Below are 27203 nucleotides of genomic sequence, written 5' to 3' on the forward strand. Positions count from 1 at the left end.
TTCATCTGCTTTTGATCGCCTTTATCTCCATCTATTATTTCCTTCTTGAGAGAGGACAGAAGGGATGGTTGTTAATAGTACATTGATACAGATTATGCCCTGTTGAATACTTTAACAGTACAATGCATCCCTCCTTGGAGTAATCACTGCTCAAAATACTGGGTTGGTGTAAGCATATATTAAATCTTCACTCTCACAAATGAGACATTTTAGATGACTGAATACTCCAAGAAAGGTAGGTTAGGATGGATGTGTTTCCAATGCTTTGAGCAGGGGCCATGGCCTTTAATTATGATGATCACTAAGTGTTGTCTCACGCTGATAACACACTCACCCTCGTCCATGCCGTGAGGATCTGGTTAAGTTCCTCCCGGTGTGTTCACAGTGGTGCTCCTTCCAGCTCTCTCCTGTTTCACTGCGTAAGTCACCAGCTCCCTCTCCTTCCCCTCAGGGCAGCGAAGTGAGGGATCTCCACCAGCACAGGCCTGCGACCAGGGATTGAAGCATGTGAGTGTAGGAGTGGGGGGTTATGTTGTGGAGTGGGGTATGTGTGGGGGAGGCGGGAGCACGATGTGTGTGTGTGTGTGTGTGTGTGTGTGTGTGTGTGGTGTGTGTGTGTGTGTGTGTGTGTGTGTGGTGTGTGTGTGTGTGTGTGTGTTGTGTGTGTGTGTGTAAAAAGTGTGTGTGTGGTGTAAAAAGTGTGTGTTCGGCAATCACTTATCTAACAACCCACCAGATTGTCCTGTTGAAAAACAAATGATAGTCCCACTAAGAGCAAACCACATGGGATTGCTTTTTGTTGCAGAATGCTGTGGTAGCCATGCTGGTTAAGTGTGCCTTGAATTCTAAATMAATCACAGACAGTGTCACAAGCAAAGCACCCCCACACCATCACACCTCCTCCTCCATGCTTCACGGTGGGAACCACATATGTGGAGATCATCCGTTCACCTCTTGACATGGTGGTTGGAACCAAAAATCTCAAATTTGGACACATCAGAYCAAAGGACAGATTTCCACCGGTCTAATGTCCATTGCTCGTGTTTTTTGGTCCAAGCAAGTCTTTTCTTATTATTGATGTCCTTTAGTAGTGGTTTCTTTGCAGCAATTTGACGCAGTGTCCTCTGAACAGTTTATGCTGAGATGTGTCTGTTACTTGAACTCTGTGAAGCATTTCTTTGTGCTGCAATCTGAGGTGCAGTTAACTCTAATGATCTTATCCTCTACAGCAGAGGTAACTCTGGGTCTTCCTTTCCTGTGGCGGTCCTCATGAGAGACAGTTTCAACATAACRCTTGATAACCTTGATAATCATAACCTTTATGTATTAAAGTAATGATGGACTGTCGTTTCTCTTTGCTTATTTGAGGCGTTCATGCCATAATATGGACTTGGTCTTTTACCAAATAGAGCTATCTTCTGAATACCACCCCTACCGTGTCACAACACAACTGGTTGTCTGAAATGCATTAAGAAGGAAAGAAATTCCACAAATTAACTTTTTAACAAGGCACACCTGTTAATTGAAACGCATTCCAGGTTACTACCTCATGAAGCTGGTTGAGAGAATGCGAAGTGTGCAAAGCTGTCATCAAGGCAAAGGGTGGCTACTTTGAAGAATYTTCAAATATAAAATATATTTTGATTTGTTTAMATTKTTTTGGTTRCTACATGATTCCATATGTGTTATTTCATAGTTTTGATGTCTTCACTACTATTCTWCAATGTACACTCACACACACACACACAAACACGCACAGACTGTTGGCACACACAAACTATAATGTCTGTAGCTAACCTTTTAACATTCTTCAATTGTATTCTTCTTCAAAGGTGGAACGACACCAGCCCAATGGGAGGACATTACAGGAACCACGCCCCTAACGTTCATCAATGACTGTGTCTCCTTCACGACCAACGTGTCGGCCAGGTTCTGGYTGATAGACTGTCGGCAGGCGCAGGAGTCGGTCAGTTTCTCCACTTCAGTCTACAGGGAGACCATCTGYGTCCCCTACATGGCCAAGTTCGTTATCTTCGCAAAGACCCACAACCCCATAGAGGCGCGGCTCCGCTGCTTCTGCATGACGGACGACAAGATGGACAAAACCTTGGAACAGCAGGAGAACTTCACTGAGGTGGCCAGAAGCGAGACCGTCGAGGTAGGTGTTTAGTAGTAGGTTGGTTACAATAGAGGTTGTTACAGTAGAGATGTTATACTAGGAGGTGTTACAAATAGGAGGTGTTACAATAGAGGTGTTTTATAATAGAGGTGTTATATAGAGGTGTTATAATAAGGTGTTATAATAGAGGTGTAACAGTAGAGGTTGTTACAATAGAGGGTGTTACATAGAGGTGTTATAATAGAGGTGTTATAATAGAGGTGTTATAATAGAGGTGTTATAGTAGAGGTGTTATAATAGAGGTGTTATAATAGAGGTGTTATAATAGAGGGTGTGTACAATAGAGGGTGTTACAATAGAGGTGTTACAATAGAGGTTGTTACAGTAGAGGTGTTATACTAGAGATGTTACTAGAGGTGTTAACAATAGAGGGTGTACAATAGAGGTTTATAATAGAGGTGTTTATAATAGAAGGTTTATAGATAGAGGTGTTAAATAGAGAGTGTAACAGTAGAGGTGTTACAATAGAGATGTTACAGTAGAGGTGTTACAGTAAGACTGTGTTATAGTAGAGGTGTTATGAGTAGAGGTGTTATAGGTAGGAGGTGTTATAGTAGAGGTGTTATAGTTAGAGGGTGTTGACAGTAGAGTTGTGGTAATAGTAGATGGGTGGTGTCTTATGAATAGGAGGGATGTGTTAAAGTAGTTGTGTTAAAGTAGAGGGAGGTGTTATAATAGAGGTGTGTTTACAGTAGACAGGTGTTACAGTAGAGGGTTAGCAGTAAGAGGTTACATAGAGGTGTTATAGTAGAGGTGTTTACAGTAGGAGTTGTGTAATAGTAGAAGGTGTTTTATAATAGAGGGATGTGTTAAAGTTAGGTGTTAAAGTAGAGGGAGGTGTTATAATAGCAGGTGGTGTTGACAGTAGAGTGTTTATACATAGAGGTGTGTTACAGTAGATGTGTTGTTATAGTAGAGGTGTTCACAGTAGAGTTGTGTAATAGTAGAGGGTGTGTTATAAATAGAGGGATGTGTTAAAGTAGGTGTTAAAGTAGAGGTGTTTAATAGAGGTGTGTTAAGTAGAGGTGTTACAGTAGAGATGTTACAGAGAGATTTATAGTAGAGGTGTTATAGTAGAGGGTGTTACAATAGAGGTTTGTGTAATGTAGAGGTGTTAAAGTAGAGGGGAGGTGTTATAATAGTAGGTGTGTTACAATAGAGGTGGTTATAGTAGAGGTGTTACAGTAGAGGTGTTGAAATAGAGGTGTTTAAGTAGATGTGTTACAGTAGAGGTGTTTATACGGTAGAGGTGTTACAGTAGAGGGATGTGTTATAATAGTGGTGTGTATAGGTAGGTGTTAAATAGAGGGGAGGTGTTATAAAGTGGTGTTTATATAAGAGGGTGTTAATAAGTGAGGTGTTATAGTAGAGTGTTATAGTAGAGGTGTTATAGTAGAGGTGTTATAGTAGAGGTGTTATAGTAGAGGTGTTTATAGTATGAGGTGTTATACTAAGGTGTTAGAATAGAAGGTGTTCAAATAGAGGTGTTACAATAGAGGTGTTACAATAGAGGTGTTATACAATAGAGGTGTGTACAATAGAGGGTGTTTATAAGAATAGTAGTTGTAGTAATAGTAAGGGTGTTATAGTAGTGTTAGAGTAGAGGGGAGGTGTTATAAAATAAGGTGATAGAGTATTAAGTAATAGGGTATGAATGATATATTAAGTAGAGGTGAGGTGTTTACAATAGAGGTGTTAGATGATATAGAGGTGTGTGTTATAAGTAAAAGAGGCTGTGGTTAAAGTGAGAGGTGAGTGTTATAATAGAGGTGTGTTAAAATAGAGGTGTGTTATTAATAGAGCCTGTGTTATAGTAGAGGGAGGTGTTACAATAGAGGTGTTACAATAGAGTGTGTTACAATAGAGGTGTGTTATAATAGAGTTGTTGTTAATAATATAGTTTTTTTTTTTTTTAGTTAGTGAACTATCAGTAAAGTGTGAACTCTTCATAAGTCTTGCTGTTGATGACTAACAGGCAATGATTTGGTATTTTCTATGTTCAGCTAGAATTAATGTCTGATTCCTTTCCTCAGGTCCTAGAGGGTAAACCCATTTATGCAGACTGCTTCGGCAACCTGGCCCTCTCACCAAGAGTGGCCAGCACCACCTCTTCAGCTTCTTTGCTTTCAAAGAGAACAGGCTGGCACTCTTTATCAAGGTTAACGTTACTTTACCATCTTTCAACACTCAGCATATAATTGACTTCATTCAAACTAGGAATATATCGTATACTGTCGATTGGTTGACTGACTGACGATAATGATGTCGATGATTCCACAGATCCGAGACAAACTCAGGATCCGTGTGGCCGTCTGTCCTTTATGAAAGAACCCAGGTCTTATAGAAGTCTGGCCCACAACGCTATATGCAACCTGAACATCACACTACCATACTACTCAAAGGTGAGAACACCTTAACACTACTCCACCTGAACACACAGCGTAGGGTACACCTAGGACCTGGAATTGTTCCTGACCATGTGACCTTGTACAGGAACAACTCTGAGTGCTGGTATAGCACCCCAACGGTTACCATTACATGCCTGAGTGTTCAGAATTCCTTACTTAATGTTAAAGGAAAGATTCACCCATTTTGAATGTATAATGTTTTTGGTGCATCTATCTTTGAGCGATGTTCTATCGATTCTCGGGGTCATTACATGTTTTCATGTGTATCTGTAGCTATTGCCGTTCAAGCAGGCAGAATTTCACCAGTATGACGTAGCATTGCGATAAAGTCGCTCTCGAACTGGTGAAAGAGATTAGCGAATTTTAGATCGTGAAAACTTCTATCAAACATGTCAGATTTCACTACTGGCCAATGTCATATCTTCTCTCGAATGAGCCATTGATCATATTTTTGTGATATTTCTGCCTCGAGAAATGTGTAATTTAACAGAGTCCCGGTCCACCACATTTCTCCTGTTTGTCTGCCTCTTCAGTCCAGGGTGCATTCCATTTTGCTGCTACCAACATTATTATAACGACAAAATGAAACATTTGCTCTCAAAAAGTATTGTTCCCACATATTAATGTTATTTAACAATGTAAATTATAGGAATTTGTGGTTTTGCTTAGGTTTTTCCTTTAAGTTAAAATGATTGATTGACTTCAAGAATTACTGAGTATTCCAATACCTCACTAGCATCTCCCACAAGTACATTCTACAGGTGTGTTGTTTGCATACTAACATGCAAAATATGCATACGTGACATGCAATGACAGTTCTCATAGCATGTTATCTTCCTTTAAATTGGTGTTATATTGGGGTCATAACCTGTGACCAAATCTGTTATTTTGTCTGTCTGTATGATTAAAATCATTACTACACCTTTTAACACTAGTACCGCTGGGCCTGGAGGGACCCCCTTCAAGCTAACATTCTAACAGTGTAATTAATACATTTCAAATACGCTATCGCAAAAATAATAATTTGGTTGTTTTTATGAAGGCCTTGGTTAACATTAGAATACGACTTGTATTTTATTTGAAATAACACAAATTTCATTGTCATTAGTTTCTGTGTCTGTATGTAAAGACACAAAAACACAAAAATGTTAGTGTTCAATTTTATTCATGGCCTTTGTTACAACTATGAAACAGAAAGCATATGCGTTGCAACATGGTACCAGCTTATTTTTATATGAAACAAATTATGAAAACTTCAGTAGCCTAAACATCATTATAAGAGCCAAGTAGCCTTGATAAACAGTGAAACTCGGCACAAAAGCAATAATAGCATTATAATGAATATACTGTATGTCGATATGACAGCAGTCAAAAATAGTCTATTATTGTCAGCTTCTGATTGTGTGCATCTTCACACAATGGCAACAGCTGGATTTCATTTAGTTGTTATCCCTTGTCCTAACAGTTGGATTTCATTTAGTTGTTATCCCTTGTCCTAACAGTTGGATTTCATTTAGTTGTTATCCCTTGTCCTAACAGTTGCATTTCATTTAGCTGTTATCCCTTGTCCTAACAGCTGACACCATTTTTGTAACTTTCATTTGCTTGACACACTCTGACATACCTTTGTTTGGTTGTAGTGCGTAATAGTCTCCAGTTTTCTCCTGATTGTGTCCTTGTCAGGTGTGTGCGTACTGGTAGCGAAGTCTGGTGTGTGCGTACTGGTAGCGAAGTCATGTGCAGGAGAGCAGAGATTTGTGAACAGGCGCACACTTTATTGAGGCAAAATGCGCAAAACAGTCACAAGAATTATGTTTAACAATAAACATCTTCGTGAAATACCACGGGGAAGAAAAAAAACAGTCTGGCGCGTCAACAACAAACACGTACCACAAACAATCTTACACAAAGACATGATGGGGAACAGAGGAATAAATACATGTAGATTGATTAGGGAATGAAAACCAGGTGTGCAGGGAACAAGACAAAACAAATGGAAACATGAAAAATGGAGCGGCGATGGCTAGAAAGCCGGTGATGTCGACCGCCGAACGCCGCCCGAACAAGGAGAGGAGCCGACTTCGGCGGAAGTCGTGACAGTCCTGTTGTTTTGTCATTCTTCTGCACCTTTGTGGAATACAACTGCTGTGCAGGTGCCGTATTTTGTACAAAGGGACGAGGCTCCGGACTCACTTTGTTCATGGTGCCGTCCAGACTGGTTTTCTTTGCAAGCAACTTGTTCGCCAATGACAAGTGAAGTGAAGTGAATAAATTGTCCATGGTGACATTGCTCCCTTTGCTAACATAATGTTCCACAAGCCTCATCAACAACATTCTCAGACACTCGTACCTGCTGCCTTTTTTTCCCAAGAGATTGAAAGCCGTTCAGCATGTACAGTTACGCACGCTCTCACTGTGCAGCCTACTCCAAGTAGGTCAGATTAGACTGATAAGACTGCTTTGATTTGGTGAACTGATATAAGGTACATACCATTTTAGACCTATAATTAGAATGGATAAATGTGACTCACCACCTGGATTCGGTCTTATGTAACACAATTTGAAGTTGTGTTTTTTCCCATGGATAAAAGTAGAGACTCAGAGCTACAAAATGGTGTATCATACACTACAGTTGAGGAACAATGGGAAAGTACTTCTGCTTTGAAAGTTGATCAACTTGTAAACTCACTTGAGAAAATGGCCTTTGAATGTTTTGGTATCTCGTGAAGAGCACTTCTTTGTCTACACCCATTCAGCATCGTCCCCACCCTCTTAAGTTTTAGCCCCACCCATCTCGTTTCGTTGGTGTACACTTGACGCTCTGGCCAATGACTTGTTTACCTCTGGATAATAGGAATAGGAATTAAAAGCAATTTAATTATGCTTTTTTTGCAGACGTTTACTGACACAGGTCTTATTCAACGGGTGTTGTACACACGTCACGTAATGTTAGCTAACCAGCCAGCTTTGAGGCAATTGTCGGGGGGATTATCAGATGGACACTGCACTTTCAACTGTAGGGATAAGGGGGGGAAACCATTCCATTTAATGACATGCCCTCCTAAAATTGGTTCTAACTCCAGTTTTGTTTATGATATTAAGATTCTAACAACGACAGTGTGTTATATAGACTTATTTAGGAAAGTCAAGGGCGGAGGGGAGCATGAGCAGTCAAAATGACTGCTTCAGCAGTTTTAGTGTTAACTGTGATTTATGAACTAACTACAAGCAACCAGCAGTACTATATGTAAGTACTGGTAGCTGTCCTATAGTGTAGCATGAATCCCTTCTCCTTTAATAATGATATKTTATGTTTACTCTGAACCACCCTGCCAAAAAACAACATTGATTGGCCACCTACCTTCAAAGCTGTCACTATGGTAATTTTGCTTTGCCCACTCTCTTTTCTCTCCCCCTCCTCTATCTGTCTATCTGTCTAACTATCTAACTAGCTAACTAACTAYCTATCTATCTATCTTTCTTTCTTTCTGCTTCTTGCACCCCAAAAGGAATCTGATTCCGACCAAGAGGCTGAGGAAGAGGTAACATTGTGCCTCTCTCCCCATTTCTCCCCCGCTAACTAGTGTTMATTTTTAATGATCTTTACATGCTCTTTTCAGGCTAGAAGCTTGTCACTAGACGTCCACTTTGTTTGCCATTTAGCTATTATATTAGGTATTAGAAAGGGCCATGTATTTATATATTTAGTATATGGCTCTCCGTGTTCCATGTTATTACTGATCAATTCTTGTGCTTGTCACTTGTACTAGAGTATCCATCTTTAGATATTAGTAACAGTTCTATGTCCAATTATACTACTTTTTCCTTCGTGTAGCAAATGTGTTCAAAATCTTGCCTAGATTTTTCTTACACAATGATTTAATTATATATTCATAGTGCAATTTCTGTATTCCTCTATACAGATCAGCAGGACGCTCGAGAAATGTAAGTAATATACMATTTTTTGATAACACCTTTAAAACATATTTTCTTTCTCAGCTATACTAAAACTTTTATAGACATGCCATTTAACTTTTAACTGTTATAATATGGCTGCATTACTCAAACATTATGACTAGGAAATTGCTTTGATAAGTGCATTATAACCATGCCATAGATTTAGACRTTGCTAATGATGTTATGCTAGTTGACCATTGTAGAGAACAGTACAGAATGGTAACCAGAGCGAATGCATAAACGTTGAGCTTCATATGACCCTTGTTAGCAAAGCTGTAGCACATGCAAGACTTTTTCAAAGTCCTTTAAGTTCTACATGTTTTGTCTTTGTCACAAAAACAAAACAACACAAACTTTCACTCCACCGCACCTCAGCCAAGGTTATGCCAACAACTTCATCGGGCATGAACTTCATCCATTTCTCATGTCACACATCGTTGCACCAGTGTCTTCATGCTGACTTCCTCCTCTCTGCCATTTTGAATATGGGACACATGGAGAGAGAGAGTTCAAACAAACTGTAATTGATAACTTGGTGATGTTTATGTGACAACAGAATAGTACCCCCATAGTAATTCTAGTACCCTAATGGCAAAGCAAACTGTAGTCTAGCTTTCCCAGCCCTCCAGATCCCATCCTTCATTCCCTACCCATATATGGATCATATTTTCCCTTTGCATCTAATTTATTCATTGATTGACTAATGGATCAATAATCATGGTCATGTGCCTCAGCATAGCTGGATATCTACATATTTATGCAATATACATAATATAGAAAATATTTCTGTGTGCACYTACCTTCAAAACATACATGTACAGCACACACAGGTCTTACATAAACTGATAGACAATGTAATGTACACAGTGTTATTTGTTGATTTCAACTTCATTACATTGAACAGTGTATGCATGTGGCAATTTGCATACACATGTCATACATAATATGGAATTGATGCTTTAGCTTCACCTTTTGTAGTCATAGTCTATGAGAAAACAGTAGACCGCAACTCACCACACTATTGAATGTGAATACCTAAATTAACCAYTCTTTGATAAATATAAAATGTAGATTTGCTAGTGTTTGCTAGTTTTATTTAATGAATTAAATGAATCACTTTAAATTTGCTCCACTCACTTTTCACCAGGAGGCTGCATGTCAACTTTCCCCTTTGCTTTGCATGGAAATAACTTGGCTTACATGAGTGTGTATGTGTGTGTTCCTGTGTCTGGGTGTGTGTCAAGTGTGAGAGTTATATTGACTCTTTGGTTTGCTTTAACATTGATCTTTGAATTCCTTTTCACTCTCTATTTGAATCAGTTTTAATCCACTGTTGCTACTCTTATTATGATTTTCAATTTTCTCTTCAGTTATGTTTCAGAAAGTTTGTATAAGTTAGTACAAGTTAGTACAAGTTAGTTTAAGTTAGTTTAAGTTATTATAGGGAATGGATACAGTCCTATAAAAGGACCACATGCCCTTCCCTTCAATCAATTATGCTTTCCTGTTTTAGAACATACATTTCCTTAAAGGCCCAGTGCAGTCAAAAACGTGATTTCCCTGTGTTTTATATATATATTTCCACACTGTGAGWTTGGAATAATATTGTAGAATTGTGGAAATGAGGATCATGCCCTTTTAGTGTAAGATCTGTTTGAAAAGACTGCCTGAAAGTTCCACCTGTTTTGGTGGGATGGAGTTTTGGCCTGCCTAGTGACATCACCAGGCGGTAAATAAGTTAACAGACAAAAAAAAAAAAATCCAAACCTCTCTGCCAATACAGCTAGTTTTCCATTTTCCTTCCTCACTCAGACCACTCGCAGACAGTCCTAGCAACATTCCAGCTATCACTGGCTTTCTTCTCTGAGGAAAAAATTGCGTTTTTAAAATTGTTTTTTAAAACATGTTTTTCTCTTTTTCTCTGTAGACAATCTTGAGATGTCTGTCTACCTATATGTTGTTATCCCTTTGTTTGTTTCCCTGTTTCCTTATCTTTTGTTGATTTGTGGGTGTCTGTTGTTGCTCATCRTTTGTTTGATCGAGTACTTATTTTAGATATGTTCGCGCTTTTGTGTTGTGAGCGTGAATGTGCAGAATATGTGTATAAGCAAGTTATTTCCTGCTCATTTCCTTCCCATCTTTATGATTTAGTTGGCTTTTTGCTTTGCTGCAGTATTTGCCGCCAAAGAACCCCAGTKGATCAAAAGCCCCTCCCTTTGATACATTCTGTAGATGTCACTGTGACCCTGCTTTACCCTTTGAATCCTGAAAGTTTGTACTATTCCTGTTCCTGTCCTGACCACATTCTCCAATGTCTGTYTCTTTTTCATTTCAATTTCAATTTTTTTTGCACCTTAATTGTCCTCTTGCCAAAATGGAAGATGACGAAGACACTACGTCGACGACAGTCCAGAAAAGAGATCCGGACCTTCTCTCCGATGTGTCTGAGCTGAAACAAGACCTGATCAAAATGTCAGCCATCCTAACCACGGATTCCACTGACAAATCCAGTTCTCTGGAAGTGAGCGGTCTGGAGAAAGGGGCTGAGGAGGTTCAGGGCGAGCCGTTTGAAATCATGGAGAAGGTCAAAGAGGATTTGGAGAAAGTGGGCAAGATACTCAGGAGTGGAACATTGGAGGGTGAGGTAGCAGAGGGGGCAGCAATAGCAGCCAGAATGAATGAAGAGTGGATCCTCCTCTCAGACTGTGATATAGAGGAGGCCAAAAAGATGTCTGCCTTAGAACCCCAGGAACCTATTCTACATGAAGTCAGAGTCAACAGAGGGATTCCCAGACCTAAAGCCATCAAAGACGTGTCTGGCATGATCACACACCTGACTGGTGAACTCAAAGAATATCTCCTGGATGTACCTGAGGGCTCCAGTGCAGCAGCTCAGGAGGATGTGGTCCAAGAGAAATTCACAGAGGTTGTCCTGCGCAAAGGCATGAAAAGAACCACAACGACAATAATAACAACAGCTACAATCAAAACTCCTGCTGTTGAACTCAAAAAGCCAGCCAGGAGGAAAGGAAAAGACCAGGAACAGGCGGAGGAATATACCTATGGGGATGCTCGCCTAAGTGCACCCACAGACCCTAAACCAGTGTCACCTGTGTCCCCAGTAGTTGAGGAGACCCCCATTGGGTCCATAAAAGACAAAGTCAAAGCCCTTCAGCAGAAAGTGGAGGCAGAGCAGAAGGGTCAAAAGCCAACTAGCACCAAACCCTCAAAGGTTGCTGTGGAGAGCAAAATCCCTCAAAGGACCGAAGAAACGACCCTTAAATTGAAACAGAGCCCCTCAAAACAGGACACCGCTAAACAGGGCCCCCCTAAGTCCCCCAAAACTGAGTCTGAGAAGCTGCAGGAGACTATGTCAGTAAGGGAGCTCATGCGATCCTTCCAAAAGGGGCAGGACCCCTCAAAGAGAAAGTCTGGACTTTTCGAGCTCAAAACCCACACCTCTACAGAGCATGAAACAACAGAATCAGAATTACAGCCSAAACAGTCAAAATCCACTATCAAAGCCACCACAATCCGTTACGAACGGGAAGTATCACTGGACGCCATTCCTGGCGAGCACCACAGAGAGAAAGATGAGCAAATTAGCCCACACAGAAAGCACTCCAAAGACTTTGGTGCTGAAATTAAAGCAGAGCTTGAGGACAATCCAGAGTACCAACAGTTTAAGCAGACCTCTGTAGAGGGTAGTCCTGCTGCCCAGCCAGACCTAACTGAAACCGTAGAGTTTCTGAATATTTCCCTCTATGATAGCTCTGATAGTTTGAAACATGAGGGCGTGGCAGACTCTCCCAGTGCAAGCCTGGGTGATGGTAGTCCTCCTCACCTTAGCTCAGAGGATAGCCTCAAACACGAGGGCTTAGCCACCCCTGGAACAAGCCCTGACAGTCTCTCCCTCTCTCCCAAAAACGCTGACCAGTCCACTAAAAACTCAACAGCTGCTACTATAGCTGTCAAAGGTGACAATAAAACCAAGGACAAGTCTGGAGACTCCGGTGTGGGGACCATTGATGACCAGCCATTAACGGAAATGACCCTCCCTGTCTCTCCCAGTGAGGCTGCAGACGACCGCACCACGAGTGAGTCCATATCTTTTCAGACGGGCGAGTCTAAGCCATCTAAACCGAGAAAGCTTACAAAGAGAGTTTCAGAGACTTTAGAGAGCTTCATTAGTGATGAGGAGAGCGCTGATGACAAGCTAGCATCAGCTTTAGCTACGACCCTTGCTTCTAGTGCCTCTACTCARCGTCAAGGAAGCTTAGAATTGCCATTAAAAGACCCAGATACCCTCAGTCCCTTAGCCGACGAATCTTTGACCATAAGCCACAGAGACTCTCTAGACGAGGATAGTCCCCTCATGGAAGACGACTCCTCCCATAGGACCCCAGACTCCATCGAGCCCAGCCCAACAAAGGAATCCCCCTGTTGTGACTCCTTAGAAAGCAGCCCTGTAGAGCAGAAAACATTCCCTCCCGTTCTAGATCAGCCCAGTGGGTCCTCTAGACACCCAGAGCCCTCCAAAGCCTCAGACTTCCCCCCAGACGCGTTGCGTAGTAGGCTACTCAGGGACCAGGAGGCTAGTGCCAACGATGATGACAGTATCGAGCAGACTTCGTCCCAGATGGAAAGTTCTGGTAAGAGTCCCCTCTCCCCCGACACCCCTAGTTCTGAAGAGGTAAGTTATGAGGTAAACCCCAAAACCCCCGACCACATGTACCTATCTGTGGTGTCCATACCAGCTTTCATCCCCGAATACTCAGAGGAAGAGGATGATGAGGCAGAAGCACAGAGGAAATTCATCCCAGAGGATGAGATGTTTAAAATGTCAGCCAAAAAAAAWACATTTGAGGAAGTGGACCAGGACACCAGAGCCAAAAAGAACTCTAGAAAATATATCATTGCCTTAGCGGGTGACGAAGCAGGGGATGAYAGCTTCAAAACAGTTGAACTAGAGTCCGCAAATGAGAGTGGGYTCAATAGGGCCAAGGAGACCTCAGAGTTAGCTCTTTCTGTTGAATCCCTTATTAAAGTACAACCTCCCTCTCCTTTTCCAGCAGGTGTGCATGAAGGAATCSACCACACAGAAGCCAAGAGCACAGCTACAATGGTAGCAGTGGAGGGACCTCAATCTGTCTCAGAGCAGCATGTCCCACAATCAGTTCAGTCACGCGAAGACATGGATGACACGGAAGACAGTTTAGCTAAAACGGTTACCGTGTCTTCCAGCTCTGAGGGGGCTGCAAACATAACCGATGAGCARAAGGAGGAAAGCTTGAGGAAATCAAGGGAAAGCCAGGAGGATGATGGGGGAGGGAAAGAATCAGATGCAGGCAGTCTGCAGACAGCTGCTGTAAAAGCTCCCTGTCAAATAGAGAGTAATATAACTGACGAAGTGAAAGGAGATCACAGGAGACACTCAGGAGCCCCTGAGGTAGAAACGTCCTCCACTGCTGTCATTGGACAAGTGAGGGAAACATTCAAACCTGAGATCTGTATCTACGATGACACAGAGGAAGACGATGAGGAAGAGGAACCTCCCAGAACCGAGTCAAAGGGTGTAACCGCCAGAGCGGAGGCAGACCCTTGGAGTGCCATGCGCGAAGACGATGATGCTTTTGCGGCCCGCGTCAAAGAGGAAGAGCAGAAGATCTTGGGTCTGATTGTAGACCGGCAGTCCCAGGGGGCAACCCCGGACACCACCCCAGGAAGGAGCCCCACGGAAGAAAGCACGCCAACCAGCGAGCCCAATCCATTCCTCTTCCAAGAGGGGAAGCTCTTTGAGATGACTCGGAGCGGAGCTATTGACATGACCAAACGGAGCTATGAGGACGAGGGCTTTGCCTTCTTCCAGATAGGCGAGCAGCCCCTAGAGGAGGCGCTAGCTGAACAGGTCAGAGATGAGCCAGGAGATAGAGGAGTCCAAACAGAAAGTGAAGTCGGACTCAACCTGACCCTGCAAATAAAAGTGGAGGAAGACGAGGAACAGGCGAAAGATGCTTCAGATTCCACACACCGTGCCTCGACAGAGGAAGATCCGAAAGGTAGTGAAGCTGCAGCAGCCACCCCCTCAAAATCAGATGCTTCTAAGTCTAGAATCCCTAAAATGGGTCTTTCTGCCTCAGCTAAGACCACTAAGAAGGACAAAGACCCAGTATCACCAGTGTCTCCTGAAACTTTAGAGGTGAAACCAGACATAATTGTAGAGGAGACCCCCCTAGAGGTAGAAACTAGTTCCCTCAATCCAATGATAACAGATGTTGAGACAGCAGTAACCACTGTCACTCGATCAGTGTACCCAGAACAGGACCAAGAGTCCTCTGACTCCTCTCCAGAGGAGCAGCATTCGGTCATAGAACTCCCCCAAACCACAGAAAAGACCAAAACCCCAACTTCTACTGAAAAAGTTCCAAAGATCCCAACTAAACCCCCAGCCAAGGCTGGCCCCCAAAGTCAGGTTAAAACTGCTTCCTCCTTTACATCCCCTGCATCCCCCTCTTCAGCTAGTCCTAAAAAAGAGTCTCCCGCTTTAGAGTCCAAATCGAGAATACCTGTCAAGGGCAAGGCTAGCCCTGTCAAGTCTGAGCCATCAGTTAAACGTACTGAGTCATCCCAGGACACAAAGCTCAAGGTCCCAGTAAAAAAGGACTTGAGGAGAAAGTCTGAGACAGATACAGGTCCCTCTGCTGTACCCAAAACCAAGACGCCGTCTTCCAAAGCAAAGAGCTTCTGTGAGGCAGACAAGTCATCATCTAAAAAGGACCTGGGTCGTCCCATGAGCGAAGACTACTCCATCAAGCCAAAGTCAGGCTTTGGTTTCCAATCTAGGCTGCCAGTTAGAGGCAAGCTTGGTCAGACATCTCACACTTCCACCCCCGCCAAAGACAAAAGCGAGCCGCGCAAGAAATCTATAGAGTTTGTCGATAAGATTAGCGACGAAGTTGCAAAGCAAGTTGAGAGATTTCCTCAGGACGAGAAAAACAAAGAGCAGAAGGCTGCTGTCTCGGATGACGAGAGCAGCGGCATAGACCCCTCTGTCATAGAGAGGGAGACTTTTCCCGAAATACAGTTCCCTGCTTCCGGAGATGTCTATCCCATTAGACCCCTGTGGGATGACCCTGTTGACACGCAGATGCAACGAATTCCCGACGATACAGTCAGAAGTCAAGGTACCCCCCCTCCTTAAGGGGCTCGTTCTCTCTCTCTCTCTRTTGTGTGTTGCTAGCGTGCTAACCGTAAACGGTGCCGCTTCTCTGTGTCTTGTAGCTAAGGTGATGTGTAACTAAAGACTCTTTGTGGTTGCTTCTGTGGTGTTTGAGCTGTGTCTTGTGTTTGTGGCTGTGTCTCTTTTCTTTTTTCTCTTTTTTATCTCCAGATTGACTTAGGAATCAATTAAATCATTTAAATAATTGAAGGAATGAAGGATCAGTTTTATTTTGATGTCACTGACATAATTTGTCATAGTCAGATTTAGTATCAAATATATTTTATTAACCAAATTAGGCTGTAGGAGTAAAGCTGAATTATATAAAATGAGAGAAGAAACCACAATCATTTTTCCCGAGCTGTTACAATGTTGTTGCTGTTGAACTTCTGCAATTTATTTCAATGCAGTATATTTCCATTTGTGTAAAAAAAAATAGTTTAGAGTCCTGAAAATTGCATGGGGATCACTTTTATGGTATTGCTACACTATGAACCAACATCATAGTGTAATAAGAAGCTATACACCAAATACATGTCCATTTCAGTTACTGTTAATTATCCACACATACCTCCAAATAGTTAACATTATCGCACCACAGAGCACAATAAAGCCAGTGGAGACTTTTTACTCATGTGCTCAGTTGAAGAWAGCGTTTTCTTCCTAACGTGAATGTGACTTTTCCTGTCCATCCTTGCGCGGCCTATCCTCTCACGGCTCTCCTGCTGTTGTGGTGGCATTTACAGTAGATKCCCAGGATGAAGCCGAGARGARAGAGGAACGGTTGGAAATAACAGCAGACCACCTGGGCTTCAGTTGGACGGGTGAGTGGAACACCAGGCATATCGGTACTCAGTGTCAGAGACGATAATCACTTCCCAGTGCTTTTGAAGAATGTTCAAATTAACATTGCATATTTAACACTGAAAAGTGTCCTGTAAGTGTCTGTGGTTGCTATTCTCAAAAAATATATATTTTATCTGATCTGCCAGATGTTTCCAGTATTGGATTTCCATCAATCCTTTTTAAAATCACATCATAATAATAATAATAATAATAATAATAATAATCTTGCCTATGCCGTTTCGTACCATCACTCATTCATATATCTTTATGTACATATTCTTTATCCCTTTACACTTGTGTGTATAAGGTAGTAGTTGTGGAATTGTTAGGTTAGATTACTTGTTGGTTATTACTGCATTGTCGGAACTAGAAGCACAAGCATTTCGCTACACTCGCATTAACATCTGCTAACCATGTGTATGTGACAAATACAATTTGATTTGATTTGATTTGATAATATCTGTCTATTTTCGGGTGTGTTTTCCAGAGCTGGCTCGAGAACTGGAGTTCAGTGAGGAGAAGGTCAATCTAATAAGGCTTGAGAATCCCAATTCACTACAGGACCAAAGCCACGCCCTGCTGAAGCTCTGGACTGACAGGGAGGGTAAAAATGTCACAGGTACGTTGATCTATCCGCTCTTTATTGTATTCAGAATATTCAGTGACATTTAGAATATTCGTCATAGGGGCCTCCCAAGTGGTGCAGTAGTCTAAGGCACTGCACTGCATCGCAGTGCTAGCTGTGCCACTAGAGATCCTGGTTTGAGTCCAGGCTTTGTCGCAGCCGGCCGCGACCGGGAGACCCATGGGGCGGCGCACAATTGGCCCAGCGTCGTCCGAGTTAGGGGAGGGTTTGGCCGGCAGGCATGTTCTTGCCCCATCGCACATTAGCAACTCGTGGCRGGCCGGGCGCAATGCACGCTGACACGGTCGCCAGGTGTTTCCTCCGACACATTGGTGCGACTGGCTTCCGGGTTAAGCGGGCATTGTGTCAAGAAGCATTTCGGCTTGGCTGGATTGTGTTTCGGAGGACACACGGCTCTCGACCTTCACCTCTCCTGAGTCCGTAYGGGAGTTGCAGCGATGGGACAAATCAAATCAAATGTATTTATATAGCCCTTCGTACATCAGCTGATATCTCAAAGTGCTGTACAGAAACCCAGCCTAAAACCCCAAACAGCAAGCAATGCAGGTATAGAAGCACGGTGGCTAGGAAAAACTCCCTAGAAAKGCCAAAACCTAGGAAGAAACCTAGAGAGGGGTGGCCAGTCCTCTTCTGGCTGTGCCGGGTGGAGATTATAACAGAACATGGCCAAGATGTTCAAATGTTCATAAATGACCAGCATGGTCAAATAATAATAATCACAGTAGTTATCGAGGGTGCAGCAGGTCAGCACCTCAGGAGTAAATGTCAGTTGGCTTTTCATAGCCGATCATCAAGAGTATCTCTACCGCTCCTGCGGTCTCTAGAGAGTTGAAAACAGCAGGTCTGGGACAGGTAGCACGTCCGGTGAACAGGTCAGGGTTCCATAGCCGCAGGCAGAACAGTTGAAACTGGAGCAGCAGCAAGGCCAGGTGGACTGGGGACAGCAAGGAGTCATCATGCCAGGTAGTCCTGAYGCATGGTCCTAGGGCTCAGGTCCTCCGAGAGAGAGAAAGAAAGAGAGAAGGAGAGAATTAGAGAGAGCATACTTAAATTCACACAGGACACCGGATAAGACAGGAGAAGTACTCCAGATATAACAAACTGACCCTAGCCCCCCGACACATAAACTACTGCAGCATAAATACTGGAGGCTGAGACAGGAGGGGTCAGGAGACACTGACTGTAACTACCAATTGGGGAGAAAAATGGGTAAAAAATGTAATAAAATAATATTCATCATATTTATTATCGATCATTTTCATATTTTTCACAATGACTTTATTTACTGCTATGACCGTTTTGTTATTTTGTCATTATTTCTTTCCACAGAAACATCACTGATCAAAAGACTAACCAAAATCAACAGAATGGACATTGTCCACCTCATCGAAAYCAAGATGGTCAAGTCCACCCAGGAGGACACATCACACACCTATGCAGAGATTGAGAGGACCATTGCATTGGATCACAGTGAAGGTACAGTACAGGGAAGGTACAGTACAGTGTATTAACAAGCGGAATGGAAATGTTCTATGTTGACTGTCACGAGACAGTAAACCTCATGTCATCTTGTGAACCACCATTTTTTAACTGTCAGAGAGATCACAGGTTAATAACGATGTTCATATTTATGCCTGTCCAGGTTTCTCTGCCCTCCATGAGGACGTAGACAGTCCCCGGCCAGGCAGGCGTACAGACAGCACCCCCAGTGGGCCAGGGTCCAGGCAGGGGCCCCTCGTGGTGTCAGAGGAGGACCTCTCCTCCAGCATGTCGTCACATCACGAGACTTCAGGGCGGGTGGAGACAGACGAATCAGTAACAGGGCTCCTGAGACACGTCCAGAAGGAGAAGCTGCAGAAAGAGATGGATTCGACACAGTAAGTCAGTCGGACAGTATAACAGGGAAGTACTGAGCAAAAGAGAAATTGGTATGGTTAAGAGGTCTTATATTGTTTTGGAGGGTTTGCTGGTACATACATGTTGTATGGTTGTAGAAACAAACAGTTAATTAACATCTTGATTTGCATTGTTAAAATCTCTCTCTCTGTGATAGAGAGAGAGTCCGACAGAAAGAGGGACAGACAGAAAGAGGGCCCAACAGAAAGAGGGACWGACAGAAAGAGGGACTTGGGAGACTTCAAAGGGGATTAGATGTTTTACCTTGTTATTGTTTTGTTCCTCAGTTCTGTGGGCGGTACATCASAKAKTGGAYCRGAGAAGGCTGAGTCACTACAYATGGGCACTTTYAAACAAGTAAGTCCCTTCTTCACCTTGTACCGCACCTCCCCCTACCAGCTCACCTCTCACGTCCTAGATCCTGTCTACAAAGGGCCCACCCCTCCCCCCTCGCCCTCTCTATCTGTCAAGCATTCTGAGNCCTTCTTCACCTTGTACCGCACCTCCCCCTACCAGCTCACCTCTCACGTCCTAGATCCTGTCTACAAAGGGCCCACCCCTCCCCCCTCGCCCTCTCTATCTGTCAAGCATTCTGAGGAGGGGGCACAGGGAGGTGCAGAGTGGGGTGAGTGGTCAACTCAGCCCCCCCAGGCTGAAAGCAACAACAAATGGTTGTTGTCACCAACGAGTCACCAACAGTCGCCCACAAGAAGTCGTAAGCGTGGCTGTGAGAGCCGTCCGTTGTCCATGACCGACTTCGAGGACAGTCTGACTGAATGTGACCAGGCCGAGCCAGACTTCAGTGAGCTGTCCGTGGAGCTAAAGCAAACCTCAGAGGACTACACTTCCCTCTCCACCACCTCTGTCACTATGACAACTGAACGGGTCACAGAGAACATCAGTATTACAGCCAAGCCTATAAATGTACCACAGTCTACTCCGCTGCCTCAGTCTTCTGAGGTCGTACCCAAAGAGACACATAAGATATTCTCAAAGGATCATATTGACGAGGTGTCACACCGACTTTACAAAGTCCTGTTTGGGTATGTAGAGAAGTCAACTAGTAAAGGATCCAGGAAAACACCAATGGAATTGGATGAAGTAGCGGGTACTTACAGAGCCAGCCCGGTTTATGCAGAGGATTCCCCTACCTCCATACCTTTGATTGATGTAGACCAGGCTGAGCTTTACGTCAAACCTGTAGATATCAGTCCCTTGACCCCAGAGTCTATCACCTTTGAAGTGGGTAAGGAATCCCAGACAATCGCTCAAACATCATCTGACGTGTCAAGAACCACTCTCATTTCGGAGTCAGTCAAAGTAAAATCCATTGTCAGCACTGCATTAATCCAGATGTCACATGAATCAACTACTGAGCCCCCAGGAGAGGTGTTAGATCCTCCAGTGGCTGACTCCAGATCAGCCAAATCTGTTATACCGGAGGTAGAGTACAGTTTTACGATAACCTTACCTRTCACTCAACATAAGCCTTCAAGTCAGGAGGAAAACTTTGTTACAGTCTTATCAGAGTCATTCATGCCTTTGGTGCCAGAATCTACAGCCTCCGAAACCGAAAAAAAGCCTTTATCCCCTGACTCAGGGTCTGAGTATGCTACTAAATTTGTAGTTTCAATGCATGATCGATCATCTTCGCCAGAGTCAGTGASTTCACATGATAGGTCTGGGTTCCAATCACCTGACTCACCTATACTCGAGTATCGCCCGTCAACACCTGATTCATCCATACTGTTGACTGAGAGTAGAGCCTCATCCCCTGAATCACTGTCGTCCGTTACTGAACTTAGTCTTCCTTTGCCTGACTTGTCCATACCTCCTTTACCATCCCCTGAGATTAAATGGGAAACTGCAAAATTACCTGCTTATGCCCCTGGACAAATGTTCAGGCCATTGACACCTATGGTTCCAAACAAGGGAGAGTTTACCAGAGCGAAATCTCCAGGTAGTGAAAGTAGTTATTGTCGATCCATTTCACCTGAATCTGTAATTTACGAAACTGAAGACAGAGCATCGTCTCCTGAATCAGTAATTCTGGAAACAGTAAGGTGGCATTTTTCATCAGATAGACCACTCTCCCCTGAAGAGGATTTACAGAAGAGGGTATCATCACCTGAATCTACCGGGTCAGTCAATGAACATAGACCACTATCCCCTGATTCTCCTGTACCTGAGTTTAGACAGGTGATACCTGAATCGGTTATCTCCACTTCGGGATACAGGTCATTCTCACCTGAATCAGAGACTTCAGTGACTTCAGAAACTGAATATATACCATTGGAGGATTTTGCCTTTTGGCAGAGACCAGACTCACCTGAGTCTACAAGATCAGTAGATGAACATAGATTTCTGTCTCCAGATTCACCAATTCCACAATTTTGGCAATCTGAACCCATTGCTTTAGTGACATTCTGTACATCATCATCATCCCAGTCTATATTTTCAGATATAGATTATGAGACTGCACCCTTAGTTTCATTACTTTATAAGGATAGACCTTCATCACCTGAATCAGCAGCATCGATAGATGAGTACGGAGCGCTATCACCTGACTCGCCTATACCTCAGTTTCGACACTTATTACCCGACTCTATTGTTGATTATAGATCAGATTCACCTGAATCAGTATCGTCAGACACTGAATATGTTCCAATGTCGCTGGAGTCTATAGCTGCAGCGCATAGATCAGATTCACCTGAAGCTTTAGACTTTGAAAAGGAGATCACGTATCCAGCGTTGACCAAATCGGAATCCCCTAAACCCCTTGTTTTTCTATCCATGACAAAAGCAAAGTTGACCAAATCTGAGACAGTTGTTCCAGAAAAATTACAATTGGCAGCAGAATCATTTGAAGCCATTAAACCTAACCCTGTAATGTTAGAAACTGCTATTTCAACAGGCATGCAAAATATACATCTAGATATACAGCAGTCCACTGAAAAGGGAAAAAGGAAACTCAATCCATTGTCGGCAAAGACGAAATCAGCAAAAAAAATTAAATCAAAGTCCACCAAAATTGATCCAGCATCTGAATCAGAGATGGAAATTCCTGCTGAAATCCAATTATCTGAGTCAGCATTACCTTCTACAAACCCACCTCCAACGAAAACTGCAGAAGTTGTAACTGCACCTAAACCAGCAATACCCAAATCTACTAAACCTGAACCTCACAAAGGACTATCAGTACCTGATGTAGCTCAACCTTCAGAAGACCAACACATGGTACTATGCGTGTCACCAATAACTGTAACTGAATCAGGTGTATATGTCCCTGAAAGTCCACCAATCATATTCAAGTACACAGCTCCACCCTTTCTGGAATCTAGTAAACCTGAACCTCTTGAAGGTCTATCAGCCACTGGTGACGAGGCTCAACCTCCAGAAGATCAAGACATGGCACTATGCGTGTCACCAATAACTGTAACTGAATCAGGTATTAAGGTCGCTGAAGGTCCACCAATATTAACCGAGTCCTCAATTGCACTATTATTTGAATTTAGTCAACCTGAACCTCAAAAAGGACTATTAGTACCTGCCTTTGCTCAACCTTCATCTGTATCACCATCTGTGTCACCAATAACAGTATCTGAATCAGGTATACATGTCCTTCCATCAGCAATACTAGTGCCAGAGTACAGACTTGTGTATGATGCAGAGCTTTGGAAGCTTATCTCTCAAGTAAATGACCCACAATATGTAGGAGAAACCTACTGTAGTAAAACAGGTGTGTTTGAGTATGCTGGACAAAAAATTGAGTATGAGGAGACATCGGAAGCTGAACGTAAATCGTTATCAACAGATTCTCCAGCTGAGGAGTATGACTCTAAGACACTGTCACCGGATTCATTATCAGAGTACAGACCCATGTCATCTTCATCCCTGATGCTGTTGAAGGATATTACAACAATGTCTCCTGCGTCTACAGGAACAATGAATGAAAATAGATCATTGTCACCAGATTCCCCCGTACCCAAATATTCACCATTGTTCTGTGAAAATGTTCAGTTTCACCATAGGTCATCATCATCTGAATCAGATGATCAGTTACCAGATGATGAGGTTTCTGAGATATTTGAGTCAAGATTTGTAGCTATTGAAGGTAGACCCTTATCACCTGAGTCGACTGGATCAGTCAGTGAGAATAGCTCACTTTCAAAAGACGAAGACATGGTACCTTGTGTGTCACCAATAACGGTAACTGAATCTGGTGTAGAAGTCCCTGAAAGTCTACCAATAATATTTGAGTCCACTGCCCAATTCTTTCCTGAATCTTGTAAACCTGAAGGTCAAAAAATACTATATGTACCTAATTTAGCACAACCTTCAATAGAGCAAGATTTGACACCGTCTATGTCAACAATAACGGTAACTGAATCAGATGCTGATGTCCCAGAAAGTCCASCAATAACATTCGAGTCCACAGCCCAATTCTTTCCAGAATCTAGTAAACCTGAAGCCCAGAAAGGACTGTCAGTACCTGATTTAGCCCAAACTCTAAAAGAACCATCTGTGTCACCAGTAACAGTATTTGAAGAAGGAATACATGTCCCTCCATCAGTCATACGAGTCCCAGTTTACAAACTGAAGTACGATGCAGAGCTTTGGAAGCTGATCTCTCCAATACATGACCCCCAGTATGTAGGGGAAACCCCTAAAACTGGTATATTTGAGTATGCTGACAATATCATAGAGTATGTACAGACATCAGAAAGAGAAAGTCAAAGTTCATCAACTGAGGTTACTGAGGAAAGACCACTCACACCTGATTCTGAGTCTGAATATAGGCCTCTCTCACCTGAGTCAGTTAAGATAAAGACTGTTTTGAGATCAGATTCAGCAGAGTCAGTAAAGTCATTGAAAGCATGTCAATGTTTATCTCCGAATTCCCTCATACCCCAATATTCACTATTTTTTCTTGAAACTGCTCAATCCTATCATAGATCATTTTCACCTGAATCAGTATCTGATGCAGACTTTGAAATAGACTCAAAATATTCAATAGCTCTGGGTATTGAAACTAGATCGTCCTCTCCTGAATCTCTAGGATCTGTCCATGAACATAGACCACTGTCCCCTGACTCTCCTGTACCTCCGTTTAGACAGGTAATACCTGAATCTGTTCTTGGATATAGATCCTCATCGCTTGAATCAGTGACTTCAGAAACCAAACATATACTATCTGAGGCTTTTTCCTTTTGGCAGAGACCAGACTCACCGGAGTCAATAGCATCAGATACAGAGGAAAGACCCCTATCACCTGAGTCTTTATCAGAGTATAGAACCATGTCTCCTGAATCAGTCATGCTACTGACAAACAGCAGATCATCATCACCTGAATCTACAGCATCAGTGGATGAATACAGGTGTCTGTCTCCAGATTCCCCCATACCTACATTTAGACAGGCATTACGAGAGTCTATCGTTTCAATGGTTGGATATAGTTCCTCATCCCCTGCATCATTGGCAGATTATGAAACACAATCTGAAACAGAATACACTCTTTTGATTTCTGAGATTGAAGATAGACCCGACAGTCCCGATTCAACGGCATCAGTAGATGAGTTCAGAGCTCTGTCTCCAGACTCCCCAGTACCCAAGTACACACAGCACAAAACTACTACACTAGTGGCATGGAATAGACCAGCATCGCCTGAATCAATATGCTCAGATACGGAATCTGAAATAGAGTTATTCTTAGTTGCCTCAATTCTTCTTCAGGATAGATGCTCATCACCTGAATCAATAGCATCTATAGATGAATGCAGGGCATTGTCTCCTGACTCACCCATACCTCAGTTTAGGCAGATGTTACCTGAATCTGCTATTTCAACCATTGGGTACAGGTCATCATCACCCGAATCATTTGCTTCAGATATTGAATATGTACCACTAATTTCTGAGTCCTTATTTTATGAGGTGAGACCAGACTCACCTGAATCACTAGCATCAGTGGATGAACATAGGTCTTTGACACCAGAGTCACCAATTCCACAATTTACACAGATCACACTTGGGTCTACCACAGTAGAAACAGGATATAGGTCTTCATCCACTGACTCAATAACATCGGACATGGAATTTGAGTTGGTATATTCTGACAAGTCCTGGCCTGAAAAAAGAGCAGTAATGCCTAAATCAGTGGCATCAGTTGATGAACATAGACCATTAACACCCGAGGCTCCTGTCCCTGATTATAGGGAGGCGTTACCAAAATCTGCATCAATAAGGGAATTATCCTCCACTGGATCAGTGTTGTCGGATTCGGAACACTTGATATCAACTGCAGAGTATTTTCCTACTGAACCTACACAATTGTCACCTGAATCAGTTGAATCAGACTGTGGGGAAACAGAGTTGTCAGCCAAAAGTCTCATTCCTGAGAGTGTATTACCATCAGAAAGATTGGCACGTGAAGAAACAGACCAGAAATCAATGGCTGGTTCACCTATACCTGGAACAACCATGATGGTGGAAGAATACAATCTTAAGTACGATGCACCCGAGTCTTTTCCTGACTGCCAACCCATGTCACCTGCAACATTAGTGTTAAAGGCAGATGTTGGAATATCATCACCTGAATCTGTGTTATTAGAGAAACAAGTTGAGAAGGATAGATCGTTATCCCCTGAGTCAGCTGAATATAGACCCATGTCTCTAGAATCAGCAATGTCAATGGTTGACGTTAGAACATATTCACCTGAATCAATGCATGAGATGAATGACAATAGGTCGCTTTCTCCAGACTCAACCATCCCTCAGTATACAATATCAGGTGTATCACGTATGGATTCATGTAATATGGAGTATGCCACAATAGAACACAGGTCATCATCACCTGAATCAATGTCTTCTGGCTCTGAGTATGAGCTAATGGCCATATCACCGTCAGCATTAGAGAGTAGGCCATCCTCACCTGATTCCCTAGAATCAGTCGGCAGGAATAGACGGCTATCGCCTGACTCACCAGTGCCTGAGTTTATGAGGATATTATCTCAGTACTTCATGGAACCCCTTCGTGATAGAACGTCTTCACCTGAGTCAGTGTCATCGGACACTGTATTCGTAGCCTTACCTCTAGATTATTGGGCCGATGTCCGCCGAAGGCAGTCGTCTCCTGAATCCCGTGAATCAGATGAAGAGTTAAGTTTAGTTATTACAGGTACAGACCCAATAACATTTAAAGCAGGTACGTTGAGTCATGTGACAACTGTTTTAACATCTGAGCGTGTCCCATTGTCACCCAAAGAAAAGTCCTTGGGTGTCACTCTGTTGTCAGTCCCCGATAATGAATTTGAAATAGACCAAGGACAAATGAGCACAACAGATCAAGGCTTACCAAGGGTCAGTGGACTAGTAGCAGAAATGGTTACCTCATCTACGGAATGGACACAGATAAAGCATGGTTCAGAGCATGCTGAAACCATCCCAACTCCCCAAGCCACTATTGGTTTGGAAGACGTCAAAAAGGTCCAGAAAGACGTGCCAGTAAATCAACAACCAGTGAAGGTCCAGAAAGACGTGCCAGTAAATCAACAACCAATGAAGGTCCAGAAAGACATGCCAGTAAATCAACAACCAGTGAAGGTCCAGAAAGACGTGCCAGTAAATCAACAACCAGTGAAGGTCCAGGACAGAAAAGAGGAAGAAGAAGAGGTCCTGTGCCCCAGTGCTGATACAATAAACACCCAGAAAGACCCACAGAGGGTAAGAGAGCGAGCATGATAAAGCTGACTTGCACGTGCCATGAAATAATGGAATAACTCCCATTCTAATGGAGGATGACAATAACACTGTGTGGTCGAAATGGATGTCTGGATTCAGCAATGTGTTTTTGGCGAATTGGAGTGTATCTGAGGAATATTTGTGCGATCACAATATACTTGGATGGTGTTTGATGTAACTAACCAATTTTGTCTCTTTTGAGATGTAACTAATAATTTGTGAACGAGCACAATCTCATCACTGTAACGTCATCTGGCACTATGATGTTGGCCTTTAGAATTGCATGGTTTGTTCTCCAATGGTTTGTTTTGTAAT

The 27203-nt window shown here is 42.9% G+C and overlaps 1 pseudogene; it reads left to right on the plus strand.

The window, feature by feature from the left end:
- The window catches only part of LOC111980852 (ankyrin-2-like), a 371288-nt pseudogene that overhangs the window by 330438 nt on the left and 13647 nt on the right, over positions 1-27203 (plus strand).

This window comes from Salvelinus sp. IW2-2015, linkage group LG3, assembly GCF_002910315.2.
Source record: "Salvelinus sp. IW2-2015 linkage group LG3, ASM291031v2, whole genome shotgun sequence".
NCBI lineage: Eukaryota > Metazoa > Chordata > Actinopteri > Salmoniformes > Salmonidae > Salvelinus > Salvelinus sp. IW2-2015.